The sequence below is a fragment of the Nicotiana tomentosiformis genome, chromosome 11, assembly GCF_000390325.3.
Source record: "Nicotiana tomentosiformis chromosome 11, ASM39032v3, whole genome shotgun sequence".
Classification (NCBI taxonomy): domain Eukaryota; kingdom Viridiplantae; phylum Streptophyta; class Magnoliopsida; order Solanales; family Solanaceae; genus Nicotiana; species Nicotiana tomentosiformis.
Window position 1 is genome coordinate 43,200,359 of NC_090822.1, and position 8,406 is coordinate 43,208,764.

Sequence of the window (8,406 nt, forward strand, 5' to 3'; positions counted from 1 at the left end):
TAAAATGTGAAATAGAGCTTTAAAATTCAAGTGAGTTGACTTTGGTCAATATTTTTAGTAAACGGATCCGGATCAATATTTTGACAGTTCTGCTAGCTCCGTATCGTGATTTGGGACTTGGGCGTATGCCCGAAATTTAATTTGGAGGTCCCTAGCTTAAGTTATGACCATTTAACAGAACTAGCAATTTAAAGGCTAAAGATTTCCAAATTTGACCACGGGGTTGACTTTTTGATATCGGGGTCGGAATCCGATTCAAAAAATTAGAATAGCTTCGTTATGTCATTTATGACTTGTGTGCCAAATTTAAAGTCATTCCGGATTCATTTAATATGTTTTGGCACAAGATTTGTAAATTAAAAAGTTTGGAAACTCAAAAAATCGAATCGAGGTGTGAATTGTAATTTCAGCATCGTTTGATGTGATATGAGATCCCGAGTAAGTCCGTATAATATTTTAAGACTTGTTGGTATATTTGATTGAGATCCCGAGGGCCTCGGGTGGATTTCGGGTGGTCAACGGAATTTAATTTTGGCATTTCAAGAACGTTCGACGTCGTTTCTTGAAGAATAAGTGGTATCCCATTAAGTAAATGAATTCCAAATTCAGTTTTTATGGAAGCATTAGATCCGTATTAAAATTTTGGAGCCATAACAAAAAGAATCGTCGAATTCGGACATCGTATGAGAGAGTTATACCCATTTTCGTGTCGGGAAAGATTTTTCGTAGCCGCCAGCGCCCAGGGTAGCGTGGGGCGCTAGCCCTGGCGCTGGGAATTATTGGTGTTCTGGAAAGTGCGCCACAGGCAGCGCCCCCACGCTACCTGTGGTGCTTGAAAATGCCAGAAATCCCATAAAACGGGGAGTTTAGCCATTTTACTCATTTTTGAGTTTGGGGAGCTCGATTTAGGCGATTTTTGGGCGATTTTCACGGGAAAAAATTAGGGTAAGTGTTCCTTATCCTATATTGATTATATTTCATGATTTCATACTCATTTACATCATGAATCCATGAATTTATGGAAGAAAAATTAGACTTTTACAGAACCTTCCAAAAATATAAAATGAAGATTCGAAGGTCAATCCGATGTCGGAATTTGATAATTTTTGTATGGTTGGACTCGTCTAGGAATGGGTGTTTGAATTTTATAAGTTTTTTCGAGATTTGAGATGTGGGCCCCACTGTCAAGTTTTAAAGTGAATTTCAGATTTTTATCCGGAAAATTAGTAAATTCATATGGAATTAATTGTTACGATTTGTATTGAGTATATCGAATTATTTGTGAATAGATTTGAAGCTTTTGGAGACAAATTTAAAAGGAAAAGCTGTGGTCGAGTAATTTATTGGAATTTGCATAGCGAGTTAAGTATCGTGGTTAACCTTGACTTGAGGGAATAGAACCCTTAAATTATTTGTTATGTAAAATGCATGTGAACGACGTATAGGCGTTAATTATTTGCATAATTATTTGAAAATCATAAATTATTCTAAGACACGAATTAATTGTTATAATAATTATTTCTTTCCTATTCCTTGACAAATATTAATTCTTGAATTCCTGCAATAATTGTTACATGCTATTTGATTTATGTGTATTAATTGCTACTTGACATTTAGCATATTAAATATTAAACTGTCTATTTTCTCCCCGATTTTTATAATAAATTGCTAATTGTCATTGCTTGTTTCATAATTAAATCATAACTATTGAATGCTTGTTGTTTTAAAATTTTATATTAATTGTTGCATTTATTGGGGTAATTTATTCTATAAGAATTGGTAAATAAATATATTGGAGGAGCGGGTTGCGCGCCGCAACAGAGTTGATTGAAATGTATATATTGGAGGATCGGATTGCACGCCGCAACAGACTTGTTTAAAAGTCCATATTGGAGGATCAGGTTGCACGCCGCAACAAACTTGTTTAAAAGTTAATATTGGAGGATCGGGTTGCACGCCGCAACAGACTTGTTAAAAAGTTAATATTGGAGGATCAGGTTGCACGCCGCAATAGACTTATTGAAAAGTCAATATTGGGGGATCGGATTGCACGCCGCAACAGACTTATTTAAAAGTCTATATATATACTTGATTGAAATAAATATATGACATACTTGATTAAAAGAAAAATATTGGGAGAGCGGGTTGCACGCTGCAACATAATTGAATGTGAATATATTGTGAGAGCGGGTTGCACGCTGCAACAGAATTTATGGAAATGATAATTGGTTATAACTGCTGAGTTGGCTTCAACCATTATAAATGAGTTACCTGATTTATTTCTATTATTGATGTTGTTACTAATATTGCGTACAGGTTAATATAAGTGAACTGCCTTAGGCTCGTCACTACTTCGTCGAGGTTAGGCTCAGCACTTACCAGTACATGGGGTCGGTTGTACTGATACTATACTCTGCACTTCTTGTGCAGATTTCGGAGTTGGTCCCAGCGGCATACCATAGACTTGGTCGGATTTCAGCTACTCAGAGGAGACTTGAGGTATAACTGCACGGCGTTCGCAATTCTGAAGTCCCCGTCTACTGTACCTTAGCTGTGTGTTTATTTCCAGACAGCTTTATTTTATTCAGACCTTTATTTTTATTATGTTAGAAGCTCGTGCACTTGTGACATTAATTCTGGGATGGTATTTAGATGCCGTTATTTTTATGGATTATTCACTATATTTCAGACCTTACTTCCATATTTGTTTCTTTACTATTAATAAATTTAAAAATTATTTAAAAATGGCTAATATTATTTTAACGTTGGCTTGCCTAGCAAGTAAAATATTAGGCGCCATCACGGTCCGAAGGTGGGAATTTCGGGTCGTGACAGTTGGTATCAGAGCACTAGGTTATATAGGTCTCACGAGCAAGCTTAGTAGAGTCTGAAGGATCGGTACGGAGACGTCTGTACTTATCTCTCAGAGGCTATGAAGTTTAGGAACAATATCACTTCCTTCTTATTCTGTCGTGCGATTTTATTCTATCATCGATGATTGAACCATTCTACTCTTATTCACTCGCAGATGGTGAGAACGCATAATACCTTTACCGATGGACAGGGACCAGAACCCTCGATGGCAACTATGGCCAGGGGTAGAGGTCAAGGCCGAGGTCGTGCTAGAGGATGAGGCAGAGGCAGAGGTAGAGCTCAGTCCAGAGCTCGAGCAACTGCACCTGTTGAAGAACCTCGGTAGACCTTCAGGAGGAGGTCCCAGTTCAGAATGTACCAGTTGGACCAGTTCAGGTCCCGGAAGGATTCATACCCACTCCAGTGCTTCAGGACGCTCTAGTCCGATTGGTGAGTCTTATGGAGGGTGTGGCTCAGAATGGTACATTTCTAGTGGCACCAGCCGTCTCACAGGTTGGGGGAGGAGCACAAACTCCCACTACTCCCGCCTCGGAGCAGATGGCTCCTCAGAATCAGGCTCCACCAGCCCCGCCAGTTGGGGTAGTTCAGCCAGTTATTGCGGCACAGACCGGTAATAGGCCCGCCATGTCTTTTGAGGCCTTATTGAAACTGGATAAGTTTACTAAGCTCTTTCCAGTTCACTTCAGTGGTACACATTCTAAGGACCCACAGGATTATCTTGAACGCTGCTACGAGGTGCTGTGAAACATGGGTATAGTTGAGACCAATGGAGTTGATTTTGCTGTATTCCAGATGATGGGTTCCGCCAAGAGGAGGTGGAGAGATTATACATTGACCCGACCAGTCGGATCACCTACACTTACCTGGGAGCAATTCTCTCAGCTATATATGGAGAAGTTCCTCCCTATCTCACCGAGAGAGGAATTCCGCAAGCAATTTGAGCGTCTACAGTAGGGCAGTATGACTGTTACTCAGTATGAGTCCCGTTTTGTGGATTTGGCCCATCATGCTCTCCTTTTACTACCTACGGAGGGAGAGAGAGTGAGGAGGTTCATTGAGGGACTCACTCACCCTATCAGACTTTAGATGGCCAAGGAGACCGAAAGTGAGATTTCTTTTCAGGCGGCTGCTAATGTCGCAAGGAGGATCGAGATGATTCTTGCACAGGAAAGAGGGCAGAGGTCCGATAAGAGGCCTCGTCAGTTCGGTGGTTACAGTGGTACCTCGTCTGGAGGCAGGGGTAATTTTGGTAGGGGTCATCCTCCCAGACCGTTTCATTTAGCACTTCATGTATCTCCCGGTGCTTCAGGGAGTAACGGTCCTATTATGCCTTACTCTGGGCAGCCAGTATTCAGTGCACATTCAGCTTCTATCAGTACACCACCACTACAGAGTTACTACAGTGGTTATCTGGCCCATCTGGGTCAGCTTCAGCTTCAGCAGCCACGACATCAGGATGGGTGTTATGAGTGTGGGAACATTGGTCACATTAGGAGGTATTGCCCTAGATTGGCGAGTAATAGATCTCAGCAAGATTCTCGTGCCATCATACCATCACCGGTTGCTTCACCGCCTGCTCAGCCAGCTAGAGGTAGGGGTCAGGCAGTTAGAGGTGGAGGTCAGGCCATTAGAGGTGGAGGTCAGGCCATTAGAGGTGGAGGTCAGACCGTTAGAGGTGGAGGCCAGCCAGTTAGAGGCCGTCCCAGAGATGCAGTTCAGAGTGATGGGGCCCACCCCCGATTTTATGCTTTTCCAGCTAGGCCTGAGGCCGAGTCATCTGATGCTGTGATCATAGGTATTATTCTAGTTTGCCATAGAGATGCTTCAGTTCTATTTGATCCAGGATCTACTTATTCCTACGTGTCCTCCTATTTTTCTTCATATTTGGTTGTGCCTTGTGATTCTCTGAGTGCTTCTCTATGTGTATCTACACCGGTGGGAGACTCTGTGGTAGTAAATCATGTCTACTGTTCGTGTGTGATTACTATTGGTAATCTTGAAACTAGTGTGGATCTTCTACTTCTTGATATGGTAGATTTTGATGTCATCTTGGGTATGAATTGGCTGTCTCCTTATCCTGCTATATTGGACTATCATGCCAAGACAGTGACCCTAGCTATGCCGGGGTTACCTCGATTAGTGTGAAAAGGAACTCCTGGCCATTCTGCCAGCAGGGTTATTTCTTATATGAAAGCTCGGCGTATGGTAGAGAAAGGGTGTCTAGCCTATTTGGCTTATATTCGCGATCCCAATGTGGATGTCCCTTCTATGGACTCAGTACCAGTTGTTCGTGAATTTTCGGAAGTATTTCCTGCAGATCTGCCGGGGATGCCACCCGATAGAGATATTGACTTCTGTATTGATTTGGCGCCGCCAGAGTTGAAAGAATTGAAAGAGAAGTTACAAGCCTTGCTTTATCAGGGATTCATTAGACCCAGTGTCTCGCCCTGGGGTGCACCATAATTATTTGTAAAGAAGAAAGATGGCTCGATGCGTATGTGTATAGAATATTGGCAGTTGAACAAGGCCACTATCAAAAACAAATATCCGCTGCCAAGAATTGATGACTTATTTGATCAGTTTCAGGGTGCCAAGGTATTTTCGAAAATTGATTTGAGATCTGGTTACCATCAGTTGAATATTAGGGCATCTGATGTCCCTAAGATAGCTTTTCGGACTCGGTATGGGCATTACGAGTTCCTAGTGATGTCATTTGGGTTGACAAATGCTCCGGCATCATTTATGAATTTGATGAATCGGGTGTTCAATCCTTATTTGGATTCTTTTGTGGTTGTATTCATTGATGCTATCTTGATTTACTCCAGCAGTCGAGAGGAGCATGAGCGGCATCTTTGAAGTGTGCTTCACACCTTGAAGAATAATCAGTTATATGCCAAAATTTCAAAATGTGAGTTTTGGTTAGACTCAGTTGCCTTTTTGGGACATGTTGTATCGGCAGAAGGCATAAAGGTGGATCGTAAGAAGATTGAGGCTATTCAAAATTGGCCTAGACCTGCTCTGGTTACAGAGATCTGGAGTTTCCTAGGTTTGGCAGGTTATTATCGTCAGTTCGTGGAAGGTTTTTATCTATAGCAAGTACCTTGAACAGACTAACCCAGAAGGGTGATCCATTCAGATGGTCAGACGAGTGTGAATTGAGCTTTCAGAAGCTCAAGACCACTTTGACTACGGCGCCAGTATTGGTATTACCCACAAGTTCAGGATCGTATACGGTATATTGTGACGCATCTCACATTAGGCTTGGTGTAGTATTAATGCAAGATGGCAAGGTAATTGCATATGCATCGCGACAGTTGAAAGTTCACGAGAAGAATTATCCTATTCATGACTTAGAATTGGCAGCCATTGTTCATGCGCTGAAAATTTGGAGGCATTACCTCTACGGTGTCTCGTGTGAGGTATTTACTGATCATCGCAGCCTTCAGTACCTGTTCAAACAAAAGGATCTTAATTTGAGCCAAAGAAGATGGATGGAGTTGTTGAAAGACTATGTTATCACCATTTTGTATCACCCCGAAAAGGCCAATGTGGTGGCCGATGCTTTGAGTAGAAAGGCTGTGAGTATGGGCAGTCTTACGTATATTCCGGTTGGTGAGAGGCCATTAGCTGCAGATGTTCAGACTTTGGCTAATCAGTTCGTGAGGTTAGATATTTCAGAACCCAGCCGGGTTCTAGCTTGTACAGTCGCTCGGTCTTCTTTATATGAGCGCATCAAAGAGAGGCAGTATGATGATCCTCACTTACTTGTCCTTAAGGACACGGTGCGGCACGGTGATGCCAAACGGGTTGCTGTGGGGGAAGATGGAATTTTGCGAAGGCAGGGCCGTATTTGTGTGCCTAATGTGGATGGGCTTCGTGAATTAATTCTTGAAGAGGCACACAGTTCCAGGTATTCTATTCATCCAGGTACCGCAAAAATGTATCAAGATTTGCGACAATATTATTGGTGGAGGAGAATGAAAAATGATATAATTACACATGTAACTCGGCGCCTGAATTGTCAGCAAGTTAAGTACGAGCATCAGAGACCAGGTGGTTTGTTTGAGAAGTTAAAAATTTTTGAGTGGAAGTGGGAGCGTATCATAATGGATTTTGTTATTGGGCTCCCACGGACTCAGAGAAAATTTGACGCAGTTTGGGTCATTGTGGACAGGTTGACCAAGTCAGCCCATTTTATTCCAGTGGCAGTTACCTATTCTTCAGAGAGGTTAGCTGAAATTTACATTGGTGAGATTGTCCGCCTTCACGGTGTGCCCGTGTTTATAATTTCAGATCGAGGTACGCAGTTTACCTCACATTTTTGGAGGGCTGTAAAATGTGAGTTAGGCACGCGGGTGGAGTTGAGTACAACATTTCATCCACAGACAGACGGACAGTCAGAGCGCACTATTCAGATATTGGAAGATATACTTCGTGCTTGTGTTATAGATTTTGAAGGTTCTTAGGATCATTTCTTGCCACTTGCGGAGTTTGCTTATAATAACAGCTACCAGTCGAGCATTCAGATGGCTCCATATGAGGCATTATACGGAAGGTGATGCCGATCGCCAGTTGGTTGATTTGAACCGGAAGAGGCTCATTTGTTGGGTACCGATTTGGTACAGGATGCCTTGGATAAGGTCAAGATTATTCAGGATCGACTTCGCACAGCTCAGTCTAGGCAAAAGAGTTATGCCAACCGTAAAGTTATGTACTCATGCTACACTTGCTGCATATTTTGTATAGGTACATATATGTCTAGTGGTCTTGTGGGCATAGAGGCGCGGCTATTGCGGGGAGTTAGGCGAGCTGCATCCCATATTATGAGTCCGCAGCACACAGAGTCTCCATCATAGTTATTTACATTCTCTTGTCTAATTTGTATTCCATACAGATATTGTATTTTATCATATTTCCTAGTTGATGCTCATGTACCTGTGACACCGGATTTTGGGGGTTCCTTTTGGATGTTTAGTATGGTAGTTCACTTAATTATCATTGTTTCACCCTGTAAATTCTATTTCATACTATTTATTTAATGGAAATTATGATTTCAAAAGGAATTTAAAATGAGTAATTAAGTGGATCAATCATCGTTCGCTTGTCTGGCGGCGGTATTAGGCGCCATCACGACCTATAGTGGATTTTGGATCGTGACACTTAATGTTGGCCCGAGTTTGAAACTCAATCCTAGCGAAAGTCTTTTAACTAGGCAAACTATTCCTTCTTTTTTTCTTACATTCAAGCTACTTTGTTTCTTTTTTTGTTGTTTTATTTAAATATATTTCCTTCAATTAGGTATTCTTTTTAATTATTTCAAGTACACTTTCTTAAGCTAATACTACTTTTTTTTAAATTTCTTCTTTATTGACCTTTGTTTTACCCTTTTTGTATACTCGACCTAATTCTCTATAGCAAAGAAAAAAGAATCTGCTTGAAAAAAAATTCCAAAGTTCGACCCCTTCTAAAGACGAACTGTTCCTCCGAAATGGTAAAACGTACCGATCATTTTCTTGCCAATTGCATTCTCAT